Source organism: Cyprinus carpio, chromosome A1 (assembly GCF_018340385.1).
Source record: "Cyprinus carpio isolate SPL01 chromosome A1, ASM1834038v1, whole genome shotgun sequence".
Taxonomy (NCBI): domain Eukaryota; kingdom Metazoa; phylum Chordata; class Actinopteri; order Cypriniformes; family Cyprinidae; genus Cyprinus; species Cyprinus carpio.
In genome coordinates this window covers 16,959,298-16,973,318 of record NC_056572.1, presented here as the reverse complement: position 1 = coordinate 16,973,318, position 14,021 = coordinate 16,959,298, and the positions used below count along the sequence as shown (strand labels likewise).

General features: G+C 40.7%; 1 protein-coding gene and 1 long non-coding RNA gene across 2 annotated transcripts in view; one reads left to right on the top strand and one right to left on the bottom strand.

Annotated features, from left to right (window-relative positions):
- LOC109065585 (coagulation factor VII-like) overlaps positions 1 to 14,021 on the top strand; it is a 66,606-nt gene that overhangs the window by 12,308 nt on the left and 40,277 nt on the right. The gene's annotated exons all lie outside the window — the stretch shown is intronic.
- Positions 2,403 to 3,285, bottom strand: LOC122142520. The gene is made up of 2 exons (XR_006158652.1): positions 2,876 to 3,285; positions 2,403 to 2,647 (listed from the first exon to the last, which is right to left on the bottom strand). It is a non-coding gene; the product is annotated as an uncharacterized LOC122142520 (long non-coding RNA).

Sequence of the window (14,021 nt, the reverse complement as noted above, 5' to 3'; positions counted from 1 at the left end):
CTTTGGTATTTAACTAAAAAAACAAAACAAACAAAAGAATAAAAATAGAAAAAAAAGAAAAGAAAAAAATAACCCCAAAATATGGGCCAAAATACCAGACCACACAAGGCTGGTATTAGCCACATTTGAACCTTACCCAGAGTGGTCTTGTCTGCTTTAATAACAAAGATAAATAAAAAGAAAATCGGTCCTATATTTTTAGTTCATACACAGACATTCATGAAAAAATAAATATCTACAGAAGGCTGCTAGGCCTCTTTGAGCGACCATTAGAGATGCAATACATGTCAGAGTTATGAAGTCATGGAGGAGGCGCTAGATTTATCCAAGTCATTGAGAAATTTCTGCATGTCTGACGCAGTCTCGAAATGCTTTCGTACTCCCATGAAGTCTGTTTTTTCAATAAGCGAATTTAAAGGGTATACAATAAATAAAATGCCAAACGAACATACAATAATAAACCTTTGTTTTTATCAAAAAAAATCATGACACCACATGAAATATAAAAAGGTGTAACAATTTATCCAGTTTAATATAATAAATGAACACTAATAAAATAAAGTAATAAACTGACTCCAATATTTTTTTTCCACATCATCCTGAAGTTTTACAGACTATGAGCCATTCACGACTGATTATGGTTCTTTTGTATTGCAAACATGATACTTGACTCTGAACTGCTGCTAACCATTATTCTTTTGTCTATAATATTCTGACCATTGGTGCCCGTCTCACACCTAGATTGCCTACACCTCATCATTTCATTGTTGTTGTGTTTAGGGGATACGTGCAAGAGTCACGAGTCATGTTTTCATTCATCTACACCCCGCCTCCAGCAGCGCAGAGGTGTCGGAATGTTCAAAAACAGTATACCGTAATTCAGCCTTTTCGAACTTCTTTTTGCTCCCAAATGAAGAACAAAAACTAACTTTGTTTGAAGTATACCAGGGCGTTTAGTTCCGCCAACTACTGGAGTTCTTAAAAGCTCAAGAATTCCAAAGTAAAGCTGTTATTTTGACTAGGGCTGCACGATTATGACAAAAATCATAATTGTCGATTATTCCCTTGAAATCGTAATTGCGATTATTAATTACAATAATCACAATTTACATTGAATGATGTTTATACTATTGTTTGATGCAACTGCATGCCGTATTTTATATGAAAATAAACAAGCTGAAAACAACTGAAAAACTTTTAGTGCTTTTATATAGTATTAAGCTTCAAATGTCAACTATACATCGGATTAGTTTCTTATTTAAATTATAAAAAAAACTAAAAATATGAATGGTATTATAGTGTTATACTAAAACTAAAATTAAAACAATGGAAAATCCCCTTAAGATAACATGTAGAAAGAAAAAAAAAGTTGGATTTTGAACGATTAATTGCCGCTTTGAACAATTACGTATTTGTGGCATCCATAATTGTTATCGCGATTAGAAATTTCGATTAATTGTGCAGCCCTAATTTTGACAGGAAAATACAACAAAGAATATAATTTTCAAGTAGCACGTCAATTCTCTCTCTCTCTCTTTCTCTCTCTCTAGCTATCTATCTCTCTCTCTGGGTGTGTGTAAGACAAAGTGACAGTGAGTCGTGCGCCTTCACACTAGAGTTTACGGTAGGCCTGCGTCAAATAGAGGTGCATTGCACATACATTCATATAAACTGAAAAATATAACAGATCGCTTCGCTTGCGAGTGTTCGGCGAGTGAAAATATATCTGTGCTAAACTGTCACTTAGCAATTTTGACACATAGATTCATGCTTTACAGTCATAAATGCATTCAGTGTGAATTTGAAACATATTTCCAAAAGAAAACCAATTAGAGCTTTATCAAAAAGTCAAAATAATCACTAATTAAAGGTGTGACAAAATGTCTAGACATATGGCAAAAAAATTTAATAAAAAAATCTTGTGTCCAGGGATTTTTTTTTTTTTTTTTTTGCCATGCATTGGTCACAGAGCTCATTGCAGTGGTGCCTCAGGTGCTGAAATGGATTTGTTGCGCCAGTTTCACACGTACTCCATCTGCAGTGTGTATACAGTATGTGTATGCGGTGCAGAAGCAGCATGAACTCATTTTGCTTTTGCACAGGACACATTTGCAGTCTGCTCCTGATCCATGGCTGTTTACCACAAACACAACATTTATCCATTATTTTGATTTCAAATCCAAACATTGTTTCTGAAAATGCTTTTTCAGCATTGTGATTCTACTTTATCTCAGTACAGTAATACAATCTTTCATAGACATATTCACATTTAAACTCAATAAATATAACTTTGCTTTCCTACCTCATGAGTAGCATCTATTATTGGCTTGTTTATCTAAAAGTGCACTTTTCCTTGTTTTAAATATAGCCAAAAAAACATGTGTAGACTGTGAAACAGTAGAAATTGATCATATGCATTTATTATGTAATTACTACATTTCCTTGTCAATCCATGTTAATTTTTAACATGAAACATTCGCTGTCACTTTAATTCAGTGTTTGCACTGCAGCACAGCAGAAATTGACTCTGTTCTGCCCTCTTATCAAACGCTGTGCTTGATCTGGCAGACAGATAGGGCCTTCCAATAACAACAGAAGCAAGGAATCTTTTCTCCAGCTTTACTATCAGTCTTGGAATAACGTAAAACTGTAAACACACAAAAAAAGCATACAGAAATATAAGCATGTAAATCAATAAAGTGATCACATAAGACATAATAAACTCTTTACACAGAGAATGACTAGCATCGCATCATTAGAAATATATTGCACAATTTGTACGATAAAGGCAATAAGATTAACATCTGGCATATAAAGTATAAAGAATTAACTAAACATGCTTGCATAGAATCACAATATAGAAATGTTTTCATACCGAATGTGCCTTCGGATCAACTAAAATCGGGGAATGATAGCAGTCATAACCGCATGGAATTCTCTACTGCTGCTGGAGATCTGGCTCATAATTATGACGTTGTCATATAACGACTCTACAACCTGGCATGCAGTACCCAACTTTGAACAGAGGAGGGCGCCTAACTATAACCTTTAAAATAGACTAAATATCAAATGTTCTTGTAGAACAGCACACTCCCCGTCTGGTATTCAGGGAATGCCAAACATAAACTCCAGTTTAACTGAATGTTCTATTCAGAGTCTTCCTGAAGGAGAAGTACTATCTCATTGATTGGTCTCAGGAGCAATTTAGGTCCCTCTTTTCCAATGATTTTTACTTGAACCTTTCAAACTCTCCCATCTTTGCTGGGATAAGTTTCTGTTATGATGCCCAAGGGCCAGTCATTCCATCTGGATTGGGAGTCTTTAAGCAGAACTATGCATCCTTTAGAAATGTTGGGTTGTTGCTGTTGCCATTTTCGTCTATGCTATTGGGTTGCAAGGTACTGTTTACGCCATCTGTCCCAGAAGGTACTTGCTAGGCTTTGCACCATACGCCACTGTTGTTTGTACAGGTCATGTTTTCCAAAGTCCCCAGGTGGAACTGAGCAAGTACCGGTCTTTTGGATAAGTAGTGTGGCAGGTGTTAGGATGACCAGTTGACACAGGAATCAATGGTCTGTTGTTTATAATGGCAGTGACTTCAGCCATAAAGGTGGTGAGTACTTCGCGCGTGAGTTTGGAGGATGTCATCTGAAGAAGCATAGAATCCAAGATCCTGCGTGTAAGCCCAATTATCCTTTCCCACGCACCGCCCATGTGCGACGAATGCAGAGGATTGAATGTCCATATACAGCCGTGATTGGAACAGAAATTGTTTTAGCACCTTTTCATCCACATTAGAAGGAATTTGCAAGTCTTTACAAGCTCCAATGAAATTGGTGCCTCTATCGGAGCGAATTTGTTTCACAGGACCCCGGATAGCCAAAAACCTCCTTAAGGCATTAATGAAGCTGGAGGTATTTAGGGACTGAATCACTTCTATATGAATGGCTCTGATATTTAGACATGTGAATAGCACTGCCCATCTTTTGCTTTCTGCATGTCCGCCTCTTGTCTTATGAGCAGATACTGACAAGGGGCCAAACACATCCAGTCCCACATGTGTGAAGGGAGGCTCTGTGCTGAGTTTGTCAGCAGGCAGATCCGCCATTTTTTGCGTCTCACAGCCCCTCCTGAGTCTCCGGCATACAACACAGGAATGGATGAGACTGCTCACACGTCTTTTGCCTCCTATTATCCAATAGCCGGCACATCTAATTGCTCCCTCTGTAAAGTGGCGACCCTGATGATGTGTTTGCTCATGAAAATGTCGAATTAGCAGTGCTGCTACATGACTTTTACCCGGTATAATAAGAGGTCTCTTCTCTTCAGAGCTTAGATTCGCTTTAATCAGACGACCTCCAACTCTCAGCAATCCACTTTGATCGATGCAAGGGTCTAATTTCCGAAGCATACTAGCTTTTGGAAGTGGTTTGTTTTGTCTAAGACACCGCATTTCATTTGCGTATGTATCCTGCTGTATCTCTCGTACAATAATCTCCTTACTCTGAAGTATTATGTCTGCACTCAGAGGAAATTTACAACAGTGCCATCCCTTGTATGTGGGAGGGTTGTCATTTTGATCTCGCTTGTAAGAGCGCACAATGTGAATCAGTTTGCCAATAGCTCTGATCAAACGATTCCAGTCAGAAAAGCATTCAAATCGAATTTGACAGCAATTTCTGCAGTGATGGTTTCCATTATGTTCACAGCTAACACCGCTGCACTAGAGTTCTAGACTAGGTATGGTGAGTTCTGGTTGTGGTGCTAACCTCGCTTTGCCAAGGATGAATCCTGTATGTATGACTATTACCATATGCGTCAGTCATCTTAAGGTAAGCGAACTGCTGCAATTACTCTCTCAGAAGCGTCAGAGAATACAGAGAGCTCTATGAACTTGGCACCTAACAAGGATTGTAGGATGTAGGTCCATAGCTTCTTGGGACTTGAACATGTTGTTAATCCCTCAAGGAATCTCTCCATATTTCCCACTGCTCTCGCTTGTTCGCAGGTGCATCCCAATCAGTAGTATCCACAGTTAATTGCCTTAGCAGTATTTTGCCTTGAACTGTGATTGAAGCCACAAATCCTAGTGGGTCGTACAAGCTGTTTATCACTGCTAGCAGTCCACGCCTAGTGTAAGGCCTTCTTTCATTTTGAACATGGAAGTTGAAGCAGTCTGTGTCCAAACTCCAAAGTAGGCCGAGACTGCGCTGCATAGGAAGTGAACTGACACCTAAATCCAGTTCTTTCAATGAGTTGGCGTAATGGGATGGGAAAGCTCTTATGACTTCCTTGCTGTTTGAAGCCAGCTTGTGTAACTTCAAATTGGACACTGCCAGCATTTCCTGTGTCATTTTTAGCAAGTTGATTGCCATCTCTGGGGAGGGTAAGGACTTCAATCCATCATCCATATAAAAGTCTTGCTCCACAAATTGTAGAGCGTCTTGACCAAATTCTTTTTCTCCTTCTTGAGCCGCGCGACGAAGACAGTAAATGGCCACTGCCGGAGAGGGACTGTTCCCAAATACGTGTACCTTCATACGGTATTCTGTGACCTCATTATCTGGGTTATTTTTACGAAACCACAGGAACCTGAGGTAGTTCCTGTCTGCAGGTCGAACTTTAAAGCAGTGGAACATTTGTTGAATGTCTACCATCAAGGCAACATGCTCTTTGCGAAACGCATGAGGACTCCGAGGAGATTGTTATTGAGATCAGGACCCGACAAGAGAACCTGGTTGAGTGATATACCTTTGCACGGAGCACTCGAATCGAAGGCTACTTGGATCTGGGATGGCTTTTTAGGATGGAATACGCCAAATGAAGGTAAATACCAACACTGTTCATTGGGACTAATTACAGGGGCAATTTCCGTTAAGGCGTTCTACAGCTTGTGAACGATTTTTTGGGAGATATCGTCTTGGCTGCTTGAATGGAAGTGGAGCAACCCATGAATTTTCTTCGTCTTTGTAAACCTCTCTATCCATAATCTGCAGGAAAAGTTGGTCTTCGATAGAGAAAGCTCTTCCCTCATCATCTTTAGTTGTTTGGAATACGTCCCATTCTGTTAATTTTGGTGTGTTCTCCCTAATAAGAGATCTAATGCATGATACATACTAAGATCTCTCTTTCACATGATAATTGTTTTGGACATGGGTGGAAGTATGTAGGCTGACCATTTCTCCAGAATGCTGGTGCGGTAAGCTCCAACGAAGGTATGTTTATGAACCTTCCCAAGGCACATATCCCCAAAAACTAACCATCCTAAATCTAATTTTTCTGCGCAAAAGGGGCATCCGATGGACCATTCACTTGCTTGTGGGCTTTGTGAACTCTGATGATGTCCCTGCCTAACAGAAGAATAATAGGAGCATGATGATCAGGCTCTGGAATGTACTTCGCAATATTTTTTTAAGTGTCTATGCTTACTAATCATTTCTGGAGTGGGAATTTCTGAGTGATTGTCTGGAATCTCATTGCACTCAAGAAGCACTGGTAAGGGTAAGACTATGCTTCCATCAAGGGGATTTCCACTTGAAAGCCTCATGCTAGCCTGCCTTCTGTTTCAACCCTGCCTGCACATGTTTTGAGAGTATAGGCTACATTGCACTCTGTAATACCAAACAGATTGAAGGATTCTGATCTTGCAAGCGATCTGTTGCTTTGATCGTCTAGTATCACATATGTTTTGACTGCTTTTTCTGGTTGGTCTTCAGGAAATACTTTCACAAGACATACCTTGGAGCATGAGCGTGGGAGTTGATTGCCTCCACATACCTCTGTACAATCTGAGGAAACTTCCGATTCCACAGGTTCGTCCTCACTCACTTTGTGAACCTCCAATGTAGGGGTTTTTGGATCAATCGTCCATGGTGCGGGGGCCTGGATGGAGTGCTGCTATGTGGGTAAGGCTGCCGCATTCTGACACTTAATGACCTGATCACAGTTATTTGCCATGTGTAAATCGAGCTGCAACATTTGAAGCATATACCTTGTTGTTTTTGAGCAATGATTTCCTCTCTTCCATAGATTTCATTCTGAATCCTCGACATCTGGACAGAGGGTGAGGCTTATCGTGCAAAAAGCACTGTTTTGCTGGGTTTGCCTTGTTTTTGGGTTCACTAGTAGCTGATGGATTCTCAGAAGAGACTTGAGTCTTGTGTGTCGTGACAGCTCTAAGAAATGCAGGTTTGTTTGGTCTGCGAGATTCTTCCTGTTTCGTTGTAAGGGAGAAACTTGGATCATTGCGCATTTTAGCTTGCTGACGTACAAAATCTACTAGGAGCTTGAAGGGTGGAAAAGAAACCCTGTAGTCCTCTTTATATTTAGATCCACTGTGAGCCACTTTTCTTGTAAGCTGAATGGCAGTTTCTGTATTATCGGATTAACTCCTCGTGGTGTGTCCAGATAGGAAAGACCCATCAGATCGCCATCCTGCTTAGCTGCTTGGATCTCCATTAACACATCTCCTAACTCTCGCAATCTATGATTATCTCTGTTCGCTATTCTTGCGAAATTTTCCAATCTTTTGAAGAGAGAATTCTCTATCATTTCCGGCGAGCCATATGTTTCGTAAAGTCTGTCCCAGACCAGACTGAGCCCTTGTAATGGATGATTAATGTGAACAGCTCTAATTCGTCTCGCATGCTCTGCTGACTCTCGTCTCGCCCTAGCCATTTAACTAGCAAGTCCATCTCCTCGCTTGGTGAGAGGGTTAAGGTCCTTAGTGGCATTTATGAAGGATGCCCTCCATGCTCTAAAGGTCTCTGGCTGATCATTCAACTGTGAAGGCCAGTAGACACTAATTCACGTCTTGCGATAAAATTGACGACATCAGACATTTGATTATTTTGCATACAGATTACCTAGATATGGTGTCCAGCCTTGTGAGGGGGTAGCTGACTGAGTCTGAGAATAGTCAAGTGTCACTCGCCTGTCTTGGCGCCTTTCCTCACTGCCTTGAAACGCTGCAGATGGTGGGTGATAGATGTCTGGAGGTGACCGGGAGTATGCCTCATGCTGAACTGGGAGTGTAAAGCATACATCCGCGGATTGCGAAATGGCAGGGTACTGCACACTCTCTGCATCAACAGGCTGAGACCTGGGTGGAGTGGCATAAAAATTACACTGACCTTCCTGCTGCGAATACGAATCAGTGGTCTGTGTTTGTTGCACTTGTTGCACTTCTGAAACGCTTATGCCTCTGTTGTCATAAAATGGCCCATGCAGCACTGGCATTTGTGAATCTACAACACTATCTGTATGTTCTGATATGTAGGCCTGTGTGCGATCAGTTGCGTCCTCTATAGGTAACTCTATATATACTTGATTTCCCTCTGCTTCCTAGCTCTGCAGCCGTTTCTAAGGCCTCTGCTTTCGCTTGTATGGCAGCAGCTCTCTTTTCCAGCCTTAAAGTCTCTAATGATGCTTCAAGCTGTGCTTGTTGTATTTTCAGTTCACTTTCTTTCTTAGCAAATGCTATTTCCGCCTTAGATGCTTCCGCCTCTGCTCTCGCCATTGTGGTGGCTGTGGTAACAGCTGATGAACCACGTGAATGTCGAGACGAACATGATACATTTGAAGCCCTCTTCAGCGATCCAGACTTAGACATCATGGAGAGAAGATCGACTTGTAAGCTGGCTTGCTCCCCGCCGTAGAATCAGAACTGGAAGTTGCTCACTGAAGAAATTCGTTTTACTGTTCTGCCCTCTTATCAAATGCCCTGCTTGATCTGGCAGACAGATAACGCCTTCCAATAACAACAGAAGCAAGGAATCTTTTCTCCAGCTTTACTATCAGTCTTGGAATAACGTAAAACTGTAAACATACAAAAAAAGCACGCAGAAATATAAGCATGTAAATCAATAAAGTGATCACATAAGACATAATAAAATCTTTACACAGAGAATGACTAGTATCGCATCATTAGAAATATATTGCACAATTTGTACGATAAAGGCAATAAGATTTACATCTGGCATATAAAGCATAAAGAATTAACTAAACATGCCTGCATAGAATCACAATATAGAAATGTTTTCATACGGAATGTGCCTTCGGATCAATTTAAATCAGGCAATGATAGCAGTCATAACCGCATGGAATTCTCTACTGCTGCTGGAGATCTGGCTCATAATTATGACGTTGTCATATAACGACTCTACAACCTGGCATGCAGTACCCAACTTTGAACAGAGGAGGGCGCCTAACTATAACCTTTAAATTAGACTAAATATCAAATGTTCTTGTAGAACAGCACAGACTCCATGCGGAAACAATCGCTACATGACTGCTCTCCCCTCGCACGCGGATTTCCTTTGCTCTCGTACAAAAGTCAAGTCAAATCACCTTTATTTATATAGCGCTTTAAACAAAAAAGATTGCGTCAAAGCAACTGAACAACATTGTCAATAATGCAAAATGACAGTTAAAGGCAGTTCATCATTAAATTCAGTGATGTCATCATGCAGCTCAGTTCAGTTTAAATAGTATCTGTGCAATAATTTGCAATCAAGTCAATGATATTGCTGGAAATGAATTGTCCCCAACTAAGTATGAGAGAGGTGACAGCGGCAAGGAACCAAAACTCCATCGGTGACAGAATGGAGACAAAAACCTTGGGAGAAACCAGGCTCAGTTGGGGGGCCAGTTCTCCTCTGGCCAGACGAAACCAGCAGTTCAATTCCAGGCTGCAGCAAAGTCAGATTGTGCAGAAGAATCATCTGTTTCCTGTGGTCTTGTCCCAGTGGTCATCTTAGACAAGGTCTTTACAGGGGATCTGTCTCTGGGGCTCTAGTTGTCCTGGTCTCCGCTGTTTTTCAGGGCTGTAGAGGTCATGTCGCTCAAAGATATCGCTTTGGCCTTAGTGTATCTTATGGTCACATTCTCGTCAGTCTTGGTTATTAGACAGAGGTAATTAGATAATACTTTAGATGGCCGCTCCTATGCTTGCTCATTCTAAAAGTACTTTTAATTAGCCCCCATAGATTTGTACACACTTGAATAAAGCAACATTATTTCTAGTCAGAGGTCATGACCACTACTACTAGATATAAAGGCCAATTTATACTTCTGCGTCGGGTGCGCGTAGTAGGTACGGCGTAGCATACGCGTTGACGTGTACCATACGTCATACCCTTTGCCGTACCCTGACGCGCACCTCCTCAAAAATGTAACTACGCGTCGCGACGACGCGGACTGCAAGATCTGTGATTGGTCGGCTTGGTAGTATCACGTTACCTCCTACGCATTTCCGGGAATGATCTTCTGCACTCTGGAATTTTAAATTCCGAAATTCAGTGAAGAGCCAACATGGAAATGGACCAAGTGACCGAGCGATTAATTGAAGAAGTGAGGAAATACAGCCATCTGTATGACTCCTCTTTCGGGAGATTACAAAGACTGCCAGACGGCAGCGAATTCGTGGACTGTAAACACAGTGGAACCCGCTCGCGTCAACTAGCGTTTCGGCGGTGTAACTGCAGAGCAAAACAGACATACGCAGAAGTATAAATGCTAACAACGGCGTCGCCTACGTGCGTAGTCTACGACGTACACTGCGGCGTACACTCGACGCAGAAGTATAAATTGGCCTTAAGGCAACCACTTTCCCTGATAGTAGTTTTGGTATGGTCATTCCATGGTTTCCCCATGTACACTTTGCTAGAGTAATATTACAATAAACAGAGGTTAGGCTCACCCTATTTAGGTTGGTCAAACAACATCCAGTTGACCTAAACGAAAATTCCCTGTAAGCCCTTACAATCTAAGTACACTTGAACTAATACCAAGTGTTAGCCGGATCTCTAAAGATACAGTTGGTGTGCCCTATGCTCCATCTCAACTGAATTTAAACCCGTTACTAACCTGACACAGGAAATGCGGTAACAAGGATACAGCGTAATCTACTAGAGTCAATAATTACAGAGGAAAACAGAATAGAATCAAATGTAACAATTTATTATCAGTCAGGTATGTATTATGCAAATTACAAAAGCCAATTCAGAGATATCAAGTCAATACAAGACTTCAAATTCTCAAAGATGAATCTAAAAGTAAAATATGCATGCCTGACCTTAGAAAATACATAGTATGAAGTGAAGAGAGACACATCACACTACGGGCTACGGGCTACATAATCGCACTGATCCTCTTGCAACATTTCCTTAAGTACCTCATACCAAGACAAACATCCCCTGAGATGGAGACAGGAACTAACAATTGGAATTTGCATTAACTCAGGTCCCAGACCCTGGTTTACAACTCAGTGGAAACAAAAGGTAATTTACATGGAAGACCCTGAAGGACAGTAGTCCGTCACTGCAGAACACAAGATCCAGGGGGTGTGGTTGGATCCACATCTAGGGGGTGGAAATGGGTAGGTTAAGGGGTGGAGATGGGTAGGTTTAGGGGTGGAGATGGGTGGGTTTAGAAATCAGGGGGCTGAGACGGGTAGGTATACGTAAGGTGAGAGGAGTTGGATCTGGATCCAACCACGCCCCCTGGATCTTGTGTTCTGCAGTGAGGACCATCTCCTGAAAGAGGGCACTCCCATTACAGTAAGCAAAATATCTAGATCTATATCTATAAAATATACAGGTATATATAGACAGGTGCAAACAATGTAAGTGGGAACAGCTGAATACAATGAACAGTGATGAGTACCAACAAGACTTGTGGGAAATGTAGTTCTGAAGTGGGGTGACGATAAGGGGAAGTGAGACCTCTAGTGGACACCCAGGGATACACAGACCAGACACTGTGACATTACCCCCCCTCTAAGGTGCCCCTCGGGCACCGCCTCGGTCACGGCATCAGGAGCGGCATCGGGCACTGCCTCGGGAACGGCCTCGAACACCGCCTCGGCCCCCGGAACAGCATCGGGCATGAGCTTCAAAGAACCAAACTATCCAAGATCATGCCAAATCATCAACAATCAAATCGAGCTAACTGAGTTAGTGACGTACAAAGAATGGGCCCCTGTTCCTGGAGATCTACCTTCCTACAGAGTTCAGTTCCAACCCTGATTAAACAAACCTGTCTGTAATTATCAAGTGCTCCTTCAGATCCTAATTAGTTGGTTCTGGTGTGTTTGTTCAGGACCAGTGTTGGGCACCCCTGTTGAAGATTAATAATGTGGGCTAAGTGAGGGTTGCCCGTGCAGGGCCAGCACTAAAGGGCCAATGTTTTGCCAATAAGCAAAATCTCAGAGGCCCTGCGCTGGCAACCTGCTTAGGCTAGCCCTAAGAGGTCCCCTAAAGGGTCAGTGCAGGCTTGTTTGCAGGGCACCATCCCAGAACAACTGGTAAGGAAAACAGGACATTCAGAAAGATCTGGGCCGGGTTTCCCGATAATGATTGATCTTAGCGGTTAAGAGCGTTTTGTACAAGTCATTTTACAATCGTTTGTTAATGTTTCACGTGCGTTTCCCAAAAATGCACTTGACACAATCGCACGTAGCTGTACTTTAAGGACTACTTAGGAGTCGCTATCCGTTTACCAAGAGCTGAAATGTCACCTTATAGAATGGTTCATAATTGTAGTAGCCTACTACACGCTCGTTTTTTCGAGAAGTAAACCTAATGCTGTGTTCTAGACAACTCAGAAATAATAACTATAATACAAAATTATTATAATACAATATTATTATATTATATTGTAATTTACATAATAATATACTTTATATAAATTATAAATATATACATATATTATAGTACTACAGTATATAATATAGAGATGTTATTTCTGGCTCCAAGACATTGCTGGTTTTCGTGCACATCAGCAAGTCATTGACAGACACCAACCCCCCATGTCTTTGACGCATATTTCCTACATTATTTCTTTTATTAGTTTTATTTTTTATTTTTCAGTCATTTAATTTAGATGTGTATTTCTATTTTTTTTCTGCCCTTTTTAATTAGTTAATTTATATATTCATTGACAAAAAAGAGTAATAAGTTTAAAGTACAATCAATAAAGTACAATCAAATCCTTATATTATAATCACATTGCACTTGAATAAAGTTAAAGGTGTAATCTGCCCATTGTCCTACAGGTGACCACATAAATCTGTCTTCTTACGATGCACTTAGGGCTTTACAATTACTCCAGAGCACTCGTAGATCTATGATGATCTATGATGAGAAGTACTACTTAAGTTACGATGCTTTTGGGAAACATACCGTAATATTAAATCAGTTGTACGATCATTTTTATGAACTTCTTAGGCTTACGAAGCTTTTGGGAAACTCAGCCCTGCTCAGAGTTAGTGCTTAATTCAGAGTCAGCCTCAATTCAGAGTCAGTTTCACAATAATGGCTACATTTACATGCACAATTTTTGGTTCAGTCAGACTGAATTCATTCCGATTGATGAATCGGAATGAAGTGTTTACATGAACGCTAAATAACGCTTAATATTTCTAACTGTTTGCACATAATAACCAGTTTCCTACACGGTTTGTTTATTTGTTTTTAACAGCAGAATTAATATTTATCCATTTATGCCCCCCCCCCAAGTCTTTATTTTATGACGAATAAATCTTTCTGTGAGTAAAACTGGCTGTGTTAAAGACTACATAACGTTATTATAATATCTTTAAATGATTTTTTAAATGATTATTATTTTAAATTATTGTCCCTGGATCAGTAGGATCGGGCTCAATCTGATTGATTAAGGTGTTTACATTAAGGTTTTTCAGTCCGATTGAGCCGTCAATCTGATTACAAATGAATTATTTGGTTGCATGTAAACGTAGCCAATGTGTCGCTCCCGAGTCCTGACATTAATGAAACCTTGTGTTTGAAAAATGACAAAACAACCAACAACAGCACAGAAACAGTAGAAGAGCTGAAGGAAATCTAACAGAATTCTCCTGTTGTGTTTCAGGAGGATTTCTGTAAGAGATACACAGGTAAACTAGTGACTTCAAGTGCTTACAATGCAGCTTACACACATCTAATAAAAACAGATTACAGTTCACGAGTAGTTGGACTCTAAATTACATCAAAACTTTAGAAAAG